Source organism: Battus philenor, unplaced genomic scaffold (assembly GCF_028537555.1).
Source record: "Battus philenor isolate CCGP_79_NKW_IND1 unplaced genomic scaffold, ilBatPhil1.0.hap1 SCAF_11, whole genome shotgun sequence".
Lineage (NCBI taxonomy): Eukaryota > Metazoa > Arthropoda > Insecta > Lepidoptera > Papilionidae > Battus > Battus philenor.
In genome coordinates this window covers 11,573,197-11,584,772 of record NW_027181673.1, presented here as the reverse complement: position 1 = coordinate 11,584,772, position 11,576 = coordinate 11,573,197, and positions in this window count along the sequence as shown.

The following is an 11,576-nucleotide window of genomic DNA, read 5'->3' as shown; positions in this document are numbered from 1 at the left end:
AAACACATAAATAAATATCAAAAGTGCTATACCAACTACATACGTAGTATTCCATATACTAGTACATAGTTCAGTCATACAATACTCAATTCATTTCTCTATGATATTAAATTGTATAAGATTGTATTCAAGGAATTGAACCTCCGACCTTCGATCACAAGTCGCAGTGTCCTGTCTGTGGTCTATCACTGCTCGTCAACTTGTTCGCTAATAGAAAATTAAACATACGTTCACTAATGACATTTTTCTACTTAAAAGCAACGACATCGATAGAGTGCTCACTAGATGATCTTATGCACCGTTTATAGGGCGACTAGAGCCGATAAAGGTCAACAAAGACGCTCTCGATGTCACTCTATATAAGGAGAGCTATACTACTTATTTCACACACTTGAAGCATATTTATAAATTATTCATGATTTAAAAATGCTTATTTAGCAAGCCCATGTTTTAACAAAAGCTTATAAAATAAGGTAATATATAAAATGGACTTATACACAATAGCTCATCTGAAATGGCAGCCGTCTACCATTGGGTCCGAAAAGTTCTCGAGTGGCAACCAAGAGCCGGTACAAGTGGCGTGGGTAGGACGCACTTAGAGAGCGATTCATTTCGAAGATTTATTAACATACAAAATTCTTTACACATTAAATGTATTTTCTAAAACAAAATCCTCATGTTTTGAGCGAAAAATAATATATACACAGACATAAACAACTTTTAACTTACATAACTAAAACAACTGGATTGATTGGAAAAATGTATAAATAATAATTCTTTTTCATCTAATATACGATGTTAGGTCCACAGGAGTGTTTAATGGGAACTATTTGTAACGTTTCAAAGGAAGCGTGCTTCGAACGGGATTGCACGTCCCTGGACCTCCGGCGAGAGTGATCGAGGCGCAGTATCTAGGAAACTATCAACGAATAAAGCATTTCCGTCAATGCTTCTCATATATCATGCTTTGTAGCAAGAAAATAATGATTTTTATCATCTTTCTTACGTAATACATCTTAAGAATTATTGTCGATAAACTAAATTGTTCATATTATACTTAAAATGTTAAAAATAGCATTAATTACTAACAAGTAAAGCCTTAAAATTTCTTAGGATTCTGCTAATTACTTTGAATAATGCGGTAAGAATTTTTTATTATTTTTACAACAATGTATAAACTATAGGCTCCATGGAGCGGAGAACAGTTAGCCGTTAGGGCCTTAGAGTAAAGACCAGAATGTCAACCAGCCAAACGACGTGGACTGTACTGTGGAGAAACGACCTTATTATGGTCTCGGAAGACCGCTATTGCTAATCGGTTTGCAGGTCGTCGGCGTTCCATGGCTGAAATAATATTATTATTTTGATCATAAAAATGGTCAAAAATTTCAATATTTGACACTTATCTTATCTTATAATTTTATCCTCCGTTCACTTGTTTCGAATGTTGTCATATTTAATCCAATTTACTTCTTTATTTTTCAAAATACCACGGCCAAAAAAATTTTATTTAAGGATTTGTTCGTAAATTTTAACAGGTAGAATCGCAGCTAGTTACAAATTAATATATTTGGGGCGAAGCAGTAAAACATATTCTAGGCAGTACAAGATCGTGTGAATTCGGCTATCGTTAATCAAACCCGGTATATCAGGTGTGACGGGCCAAAATGCCAGTTAAGTAATTATAAATGACAAATAGACGTTTAGTAACGATTTGTTTGCTATGACCAGATTAATCAAATGCCTTTGATACGGATACTTTAGGCCTTTGACGTCTTACTACATTTTAAGAAGTTTTTTGGAGACGTGTACATACACGTGTGTCTATATAGATGTATTGTGTCTCGATTAGTCGATATCATACTGATTTGGATCTTCGCAACTTTTTTGCCGAAAAACTCGACTTCACATCGTTATGCAACCACCATATTCAACCTGATTTGACTCTGATTTCAGCAAACTCAAAAGGCCAATGCAATGACGCCGTTTTGACACGAGATGAAAATTGAATCAAAGAAGATCTAGGAGATTCTATACCAAAACAAGACTATTTCGACTGTTATTTAGGAATGTAAGAGCGTTGCCAAAAGTGCATTGTACCGAACGGGAATTACTTTAAAGGAGATGAAATTGATTTGGAATTCATCTTACATTTTATCAAGATATTATAATTATTCATATTTCTAACAATTCATAAACATGATTAATTTATATAAGATATAACACTCGTGTGTAAACAAAGGAGCAAAACGCATTATCTGTCAGCTCGGAGAGTCAAAAAAGTAGCTTCATCAAAAGAAAAAAAAATATGTTAAAACTTATTTATTTATTTGCTCTTTATTGTATATCAATAGAACATAATAGAAAATTGCATGTAATAGGCAACGGGAATTAGGTTCAAAATGTGGTCTTATCTAATCTTATACAATTTTTTCTAGACAACCTGTTGGCGACTGACTCGTGCTCTTAACAGTTATTACTACTTGACATTTATTATTATTACTTGACAGCTAATGTGCTATACATTCACTTCTTTAAAAAATTTACACATGTATCCGTGATTGTTTAGTAGTGTGACGGAATTTTTAAGTTATAATAAGGCTAGAATTTTTTTCTTTATTTATTTATTCCATTTTACATATTCTACTGAATTGCTCCTACTACTGTGTCAAGGATATGGTTAAAGTGACAACAAATTGATATTGTCTAATTTTGTTATGGGCTTTTCTCAGATAATTGTGCGTTTGGAAACCACATGCTTTTATGTTGAAGGATATAGTGATAAAGAAACTTTGTCTGAGTCTATTTTATACCAAAATCGGCTCTTTCGCCATTCTTCCGTCACGTAGATAATATTTTAATTTTAAACGTTTCAGTTGTAGCATATTCCTTATTCAACCGAACCTTAGACATCCTATTTTTCTTTTCATTCATCTACTACCTACCTCTATTTTAAGGTCATTATTCCATCTGGAAGGTTGAGTAAATGGTACATAGAGACAGAGTTACCCTTTAATCCAAGGTTTTTCTTTGCAATCTTTGGTTGAATTTTTTCGCTTGGAATTTGGTCCCTTAGAGAATTTCCAAGTATAGTCTCTGTAGCTTGTTGTGTAACTTTTAGGCTTTGGACCAGATTGAATAGCCATAGCATGGAAAACGCATTGATTAATAAGTATCTTTTAAAAGCATAGAAGAAGCGAGCTGAGAGCGTGGCAGAATTTACAAATTGCTGTGTAGCCGAGTTGAATACGTCTATCGATCTTCTTTAAGTTACAACCCTGGCTTTGGCAGTTATTTTTTTTAAATTCGAAAAAAAAAATGAGCATCGACACAAACACAGAACATTAATAACAGAAAATATTCTAAATCTTATCTAATTAACATAAAACGTAACGACAAGTTATTGCCGTTCGTGTCTTAAGTAATTAAAGTCTAAAAAGAAAGAACAGAAAGTAATTTAGTTCGGAAAGTACAATCGCAAATTACATCGCTTAGCGGCCTTCAGAAACCCTTGACCGGGGATTTCTAAATGAAAGAAAAACCATTTGTTTTTTTGTTAATAATCTTTGCGCACAAAGGATACTTTTTTAGTGACGGCGAACGAGGATGTTTCAAAGAAAACTACGAATAAAATGAACGGAATTAAGGCGAATTATTATTGACTAGCGATTGTAGATCGCGGGTTTGATTTCCGTAATACAATCTTATATCATTCACACTTTGTGCATTAATTATATAGAAAATGATTTTTGGTAGTACATAATCTGTTGCGGTATCTAGATGAAAATATATAAAGGTTGTCAGCGTTTAACTCTTTCCTTAACAGTTTTTATTACCGACGAATTCACTTTAGTTACGTAAATGTTTTTTGTCTTATAACATAGGATGCAGACGAAACCAAATCAAATGGCAATAGAGAACATACGACGCCTTATAGCCCAGCATGTCGCTGGAACGTTTTGCCAATAGAAACTGTCTAATATTATTTTATTTTAGATGGATGAGAAATCGTTACGCGTATACAGTCAAATTGCTTTTTAGAAGTGTGTAGTGTAAAATGTACATAGTGTAAACTGTAAACAATACGGTGTTAAGTTAATTGTTTGTCTTTAAAACACTTCTCCGACATGTTGCTTATATTATCGATGTCTCTACTACCTGTAGATACCGTATACAGAGTGATTTAATAAAGTTATAAGGGTTACATGTATAGTTCTTTTAACACGTAAAAAATTTTTAAAGCTTTTACATATAATGTTACCACTCTTAAATATACAATAGTTTACAAACTTATTTATTATTTTAGAACAGACAGTTACAGCCTGCATGGATAAATAATAATAAATAATAATTAATATTTACTCAAATTACTACATATTTGAGTATTAAAAACGCTTTCTTCGTGTTTATATGTTTACTCTAAAACAATTATATTTTAACATATAAGTGATTTAATAGCGCAGTCATATTGACATAGGTATATATGTTACACAGTTAATAGATACGAACTCTAAGAATGTACTGTTTTAATTAAGATTATATAGGCAATTTAAAAAAAAATGTTCTGTAACTTTATTTATAAGTATTAATGACGCCATAGATAATCGACCAAAAACACGTATTTATTCGTGACCTTGATATATATTTTAGATTGTTATATAGAATAAAGAAATAAATAAAAATTAAAAAATTCAAACCTGCCATCATAATGCACAGCGTCTGTACAAAATTAAATTTGCATTTTAAGGATACAAACACCTACATACAATAATTACTACTTGCTCCTCCTATCCAAAAATGAAAGTTTTTAGAGATAAAGAAAAACGAAATAATAATATAGTAAGAAAAAGAATTTTCTACATTTTTTTTTTTTTAATTTTGCATCGTATCTTATATAACAATGGTTAAGAAAATTCTTTATATAATTCATTCTGTAATATTACAATGTATGTATGTTTATTTTCGAAACGCTAGTCTCAATTTGGCAAAACGTTATCAGATAACGGGTACGGTACGTGATTCTAATTGCTCCGACCGGCGCACATCGAAAAAGCATTAGCTGAGTTGTAATTAAGAGAGCGTGCGCTTTGGCCGCAGAGCGTATAAATTTGCGTGCCGTGCGGTCAGTGGATACACCGCCTTTTCCGTTGGCCCCACTCAGACACTAATGAAGTATTCACATTATAGGCAACACACAAATTCATCTTACTTCTTTATTTGCCTAAATGATAATATTAGGCATCATTCGTATATTAACACATTAACTTACTATGTAGTCGACCCGCTTAGATAGGTGCTTACCCACGTCGCGCCCAGCTAGCGAAAATCTTTAGGTCCCAACAGCCATTGGTTAAATAATTTAAGTGAAACTTAATTTGTAAGTTCAAATCATCTAATATAGACAAATAAATAAAACATCGAACATTATGACTCGAAGACTTTTAAATTGTGAAGCTTTTGAAAGCTACGATTTATGTTTTAACGGTGCAGTTGAACTGTGACGATTACGTTGATGGCGTGTAGAGACGGAAATATTAAGCTAACAAGTTTCAATACTTGTTAGTAGAAGTTTCGTATTGAAGATGTTACGAATAAACTTCAAGTGCAAAATACAAATTATAAAGAGCACTTAAAACTTTCTATTCCGTTTTTAACGGAGTTCAATAAAAAGCAGAGAAATTAATTTTGAGTTTACTATGTTTTCTTAGTAATGAAGAATATATTGAATATTTATCATCAAGGAGAATATATATCACCATTATTATCGGCTTCCCCCAAAAATCGCCATGGTAGCCGGTCTTGAGTTCCCACCCACATACTGTGACTTTAACTATGGCATCGCACCACCTAGTGGTGAAATACATAGATTATATCCGCTGTACAGACATCGTATTCTTTAAGATTTAAATCACGATAATAAACTTTAGCTCCGAGAAAACAACCAAATTAGTATTTTCTCTAAAAATTAGTTATATTGATATTTTACGTGAAATGCACATTAATTAAAAATTCTAAATTTTAGTAACATCTCTACTGAAAGAGGATAAAAAAGTTAGTAAATTTTCAAAAAATTAGTAATTCGCATAATATATTATATATATACGAATTATTAATTAATTTAAAATACAAAATTCTACTAACATTCCAACAGAAAAAGGTAAAAAAAATTGTTTTAAAAGTTAGTCATTATAGTATATATATGTATCATATGTCTCTATATCTCATATCATGACTAACTTTTAAAATAATTACAATTTTTTTTTAAATTTATATTTTTTTTTATTAAAAACATTAATTTTTCTATTAGTAGTGACTTTAGGTTGGGGTAAATTAAAATAAAAAAACCTGTTCACATTATATTTACGTATTTAGGAAAATTACCTATACATAATAAACACAATTATACATATTGTAAAAAGCACCGATAGTGATATGGAAGTAACTGAGAATTAGAATTATTATTATTTTTATTACATGGTCTTGTTTTCGCCGGGTACTGTAATAATAGTTCTAAAAAGTAGAAATTTAGTTCAAGTTCACGTCGATTCGACTGTTACGGAATTTTCTAGATATAGGTAACACGCGGTTGTCGATTTCATTAGCAGTTAACCAACGGCAAGGTATCCGCCGCGATTTCGAGCATCGCACCGTTTTATTGCAACGGAATTAAATTGAAAGTATTTTTGTACACCGGTGCTTTAACTCTATATAATAGCCTATACGATCATACCCGTGAAATTGTCTGTTACCATGCTTATGATAATTACAAAATATCTGAGGTACTCTCTGGTAAGCAAATGAGAATGTAAGATTGAGGGGCACTTGATGAAAGATTTACCAACACATAACCATGAGGTAACTAATCCGGTTTAATAAGCTCTACTTCTGTTATTACTTCTCCGTGACAAGAATTTGACTATCTACAACGTTCTCATACCAAAATTACGTCTTATTTATATTCTTTATGGTTATTCGTGTCTACGTAGATATCTATTTGACACCTAAATATTTACGATTATTTACTACATTGGAGCTCGGGATTCTTTGCGAGACGTCTTTAATAAAGCTGGTATTATCAAGATTGCGTGCTAATATACCTCATAAATATATAAAAATTAATTTTAAAAACAGTGACAGAAAAATAAGCGGATTAAACTAGTAGTAATTTTTATCCCCACAATTAAATAAATCATCTATAGCGCAAGGTACACATTTACAATAAAATTCCATAAACAGTTACATATCTACTACTGGAGAAATTTTAAATCAATGTTTAAAATATATTAATGAAAAAATTAAATGATTCTTTCCAAGAATACTATACTAAAGTTAATGTGTGAAATTAAATGTTGTTGATGCTTGCTTTGGGAAGCTAATTATTGTCAAGGACTCCTTGTAAAACTATATGTGAAAGTAGCAATGGTTGAGTTTCTCGCCGGCTCTTCTCAGTAGAACTGCCTTCTGAGCCGGTGGTACATTATTATAGGACTGAAAATGCTTACATTTTATTTTGGTTGACGATTCGGAAGTGCTTGTAATAGCCTATTTGAATAAAGAATAATAAATTTTGATTTCGATAAAAGTATAGTATCGATGGCTAAATTGTCGGAGCAAAGGCTCTTGGCACTCTAAACAAGAAAATTTTGGTACAAAAACATGAATAATCATTATGTATTTCATCAAAGAAAATCGAGACGAGAAGGCGCCACATAAACTCTCTCCTTGTACAAACTGAATTATATTACGTCTCAACATAATACAAACTTTTTTGCGTGTTATTATTGTACCGTGTATTCCTTTATTCTTGTATTTTTTTAAAAAGAAACTTTGCTCAGGTTTATTTGTAATGTAAAATATATAATAGTTAATTACAAACTTTAAACTGGTTAAGGCTGTCTGAAGATACTAGATGCCGGCCGATTCCTACCGACCCTAGAGATCTCTGAGGAAGACCTTTATCCAGCGGCGGATATCAACCACTGAATCGATGACGATTAATCCACTTCATACGCACACAAAGTGTACATCCCGTCAGGTATGGGGCGCCCTACTCCAGGTCTTAAGTCGCTATCTTAACAACTACGATATGACGCTCTTATGTTTACAAAGATTTTTAAACCAAAATGTACCGCGTTCACAAAATTGAAATGGAAATCACGAACTCGGGGAGCGATACATGTGAAGTTGCAGCCGGGAGAAATATTATCATGCCACTATCAGCATCACAAATCATACGTTTGACATACAATATCTGTATTGAAGTTGGTCATCTCTCTTGGATAAAATATTTGTTGTAGTCGGCAACTATTTGGGTAAGGATTGATTTATAGAGACTGCTAGCGCCCGTACCTCGTGATGTATGACCCTATTGAGATTAGAATAGAGTAGAAACACGAACAGAGACTGTGCCAACTTGAAAAAAGTAGAACGAATAACCTTTCATACGAACATAGATTAAAAAAAAGGCCGTAGCTTATGCATATGTCCTAGGGGACCTTTCATCTAATTTTTTTTACCAACATTATAAACAATATGAAATAATGGTAGACTGCGAAATAGAAGTACATAAACATGTAATATTAACAACCATATAAACATTTTTACCTCATGTTTACAGTAAAACTATTAATCGAGAATAGCTATCATTAGTCATGTCTTTTTTAACTTTAGCGTTTTTTTTTTAAATTTGTATCGCTAGTGGTTTTTTTTACAATATTTTTTCCGCTTTTACTAAACACAGACAGTTGGGAGAGGGTTGCCGCTATTTGATACGGATCTTTCTTCTCCCAGGTGCGAGGCACCACAGCGTTTTTTACTTATTTGCAATTTTTCTTACACAATTTTCTCTTATGGGTATAGCTAAAATTTATACTTAGTAACAATACAATTAGGAAGTTTTACTCAATTATACAATAATTGTAGATTATTTTATTTCAAATCGCTGCCCAAGCTCTATAGACCGTTAAATGCCTTGAGGTTTAGGACAATGTGCCGAGCCAACTAATCAAAAAATTCTGTTGTAGATTTTTTCTTGAGGAAGTCCGGTAAGTTAAACGGAGGTATATTAAGTTTTCACATAAGGTCACGTGGTCACGTCTTTTGGATTAGAATCGGGAGCAGTATCTGAGTAAGTGGTGAAAATTCTGTACTGTGGAGCCGTCAAATGGGCAAGTCTCGTTATCGATAGCTTTGGCGGTTACAAACGGATTCGTTGAGATATGCTTCTTACTGATCTTATTTACTTATTGATGATCAGCATGGCGTCTATTTCCGCATACCTCACCATCATCGTTTCAGCTGCTGGACATAATTCTTCTCCGTAACTTTAATCAGACCGGTTGGAAAGGGTCTACATTCAGTTCCTTCCAAAGATTTTAACAAGGCGTCTGTACACCCTAGTGGTTACGTTAAGGAGTTTTCGTTTTTTTTTTTTACCTACGCTTGAGTTTTAATGTTTGTAAAACATACAACTATACCGGACATCCTCTACCTTTCGTTGTCAGTTGACTATTTAAATAATATGAATTCCTTAATGAAAATTTTGCTTCTGTAACATAAACTACTGTTTTGATTATTTAAAATTAATATAATACCTTACGAAAGCGCGCCATAGCAAAATTTCAACAAGTTTTTCCGACATGTGAAAGACAAAAAATCGAAGAACGCATGCTCTGTGCCTTTCCTACACTGTACCAAACGTGCATAGTTGCAGAGCACGATTTGTAAAAGCTAAAGCCCCGGGTCCTCTGTAGTACAACACGCGATGCACAGGCAGATGTACGGAATTGGAAGTTTACGTTGATAAATGCATTTTAAAATTTTCGCTTCTACACCGTTTTAGTTCTGTTAAAGTGAGAGACATTGAGATTTTTCAAGAAGTTTTACATAAAAGGTTCTATTGTAACATTGATAAATTGGAACCATTGTCTGTTTCGTTTGTTTTGTACGGGTGAGTGTCTTGAGGCAATGTCTATTGACTTGGGGCTTGTATATTCAGAAACGTGAAAGAATTAATTCTTTTACAGATTACGACAAAAAATTATGTTTTCTTTATATTGTTCAAACAGTTTACGATTACAGATTAGTAGTAGTAGTTTTTAACAATGAAACAATTAGTGTTAGTAACTTTTTCAAATGGTTCAATAACAATATTAAATGTTTAGGCGAAATTTGATAAACAAAATAATACGTAGCGGCCCGAGTCTAAGCTCACAAGGGAGCCCTCAGACCTTACACTCTGCTGCCTCAAGCCTGAAGTATCTGAAAATGCCAGAAGGGCAAGATGTCGTAAAAAAATTTTTTTCAGGTCCATCAGAGCAAGGTCCTTCATTTTTCACAAACTAACTTAATATTGCTTATTTAAAGTATCTTGTAAGTGAAATGCTATTGTTTATATACTCGATGTTCGCATTATAATTGCCCAAGGATCGCGCTAAGGAACGCGGGCGGAACATAGGCCTCTTCTTTCTTGGCCTATTGAAAATCACGATAAGATCTATTTGTATCAGATGCCATTCTACGTGTGAAATGATGATAATGACGACGATGGCGCACGTATTTCAACCGATGACAAGCATTTGCTTATTTGTGTAATTCACAGATAGAATGTATGTACCATGACAGGTTGAAATAATGATTTAATTTAAGCGTAAAAACAAATTTCAATACCTAAATACAAGAATACAAAACTAAATCAAGATAATTCCAAGTAGTAAAATAATATGAGATACTAATGAATATTGGACTTGATGCTACAAAACATGGAATCGTGTATTTGAAGCAGATTGTAACTTTGTTGATGAAAGCAACTTAAACGTATCAAAATGTGTAATAGAAATAAATTACTTCGACGTAAAATGAGGTATTATTTTAGATAGCTTTCAAAAGGTGATTAAAGAATTGTATTACTCAAAGATAGATAGTAGACGTATGGTTCAAGACAAACTCTGGGATCGTTTTTTAATAGTAATCACAATAATAGATTAGAATTTGTAAACAAAAACATCGTTTCAATTAAATCGCAGTAAATGCGAAACGTTCCCCGATGCGGGGTCGATTAGGTCGTTGTAATCGGGCGCGCTTGTTGACAATCCCGCCGTAGGAATGGCCCCCGACGACGTTTTACAACTTCCCTTCGCTTAATTAAAACTTACCGCCGTCGATTCGTAAAGTTCGACGAATTATTCCGGGCAATTTGAATTGTCAAATTGTCAATTACACCGCGGTGAAAACAGGACTCCCGCGGCACAAGCCAGTTGTTTGAAGAGCCTTTTACAGACTTTACATTTATGAAATTATTCAAAATGGAAATTTAATTAATTGGAATTAAACAAAAATATACACAATTCGGGCACTTTGTTGGAAACCACGTACATAAGTAGACATACACACAAGTTTATTTTCGAGTTCTATGAGCACATATAAAATATGTGCTCATAGAACTCATAGAATATATATATATATATTTAGCACATTAAAGCACAATCGACGGTTTTATCTCATTCCGCAACTTTCATTTAATACCAGGACAGTTACTCACTCTGTATCAAACAAAGGCCTGGACATGTGTGGGATGC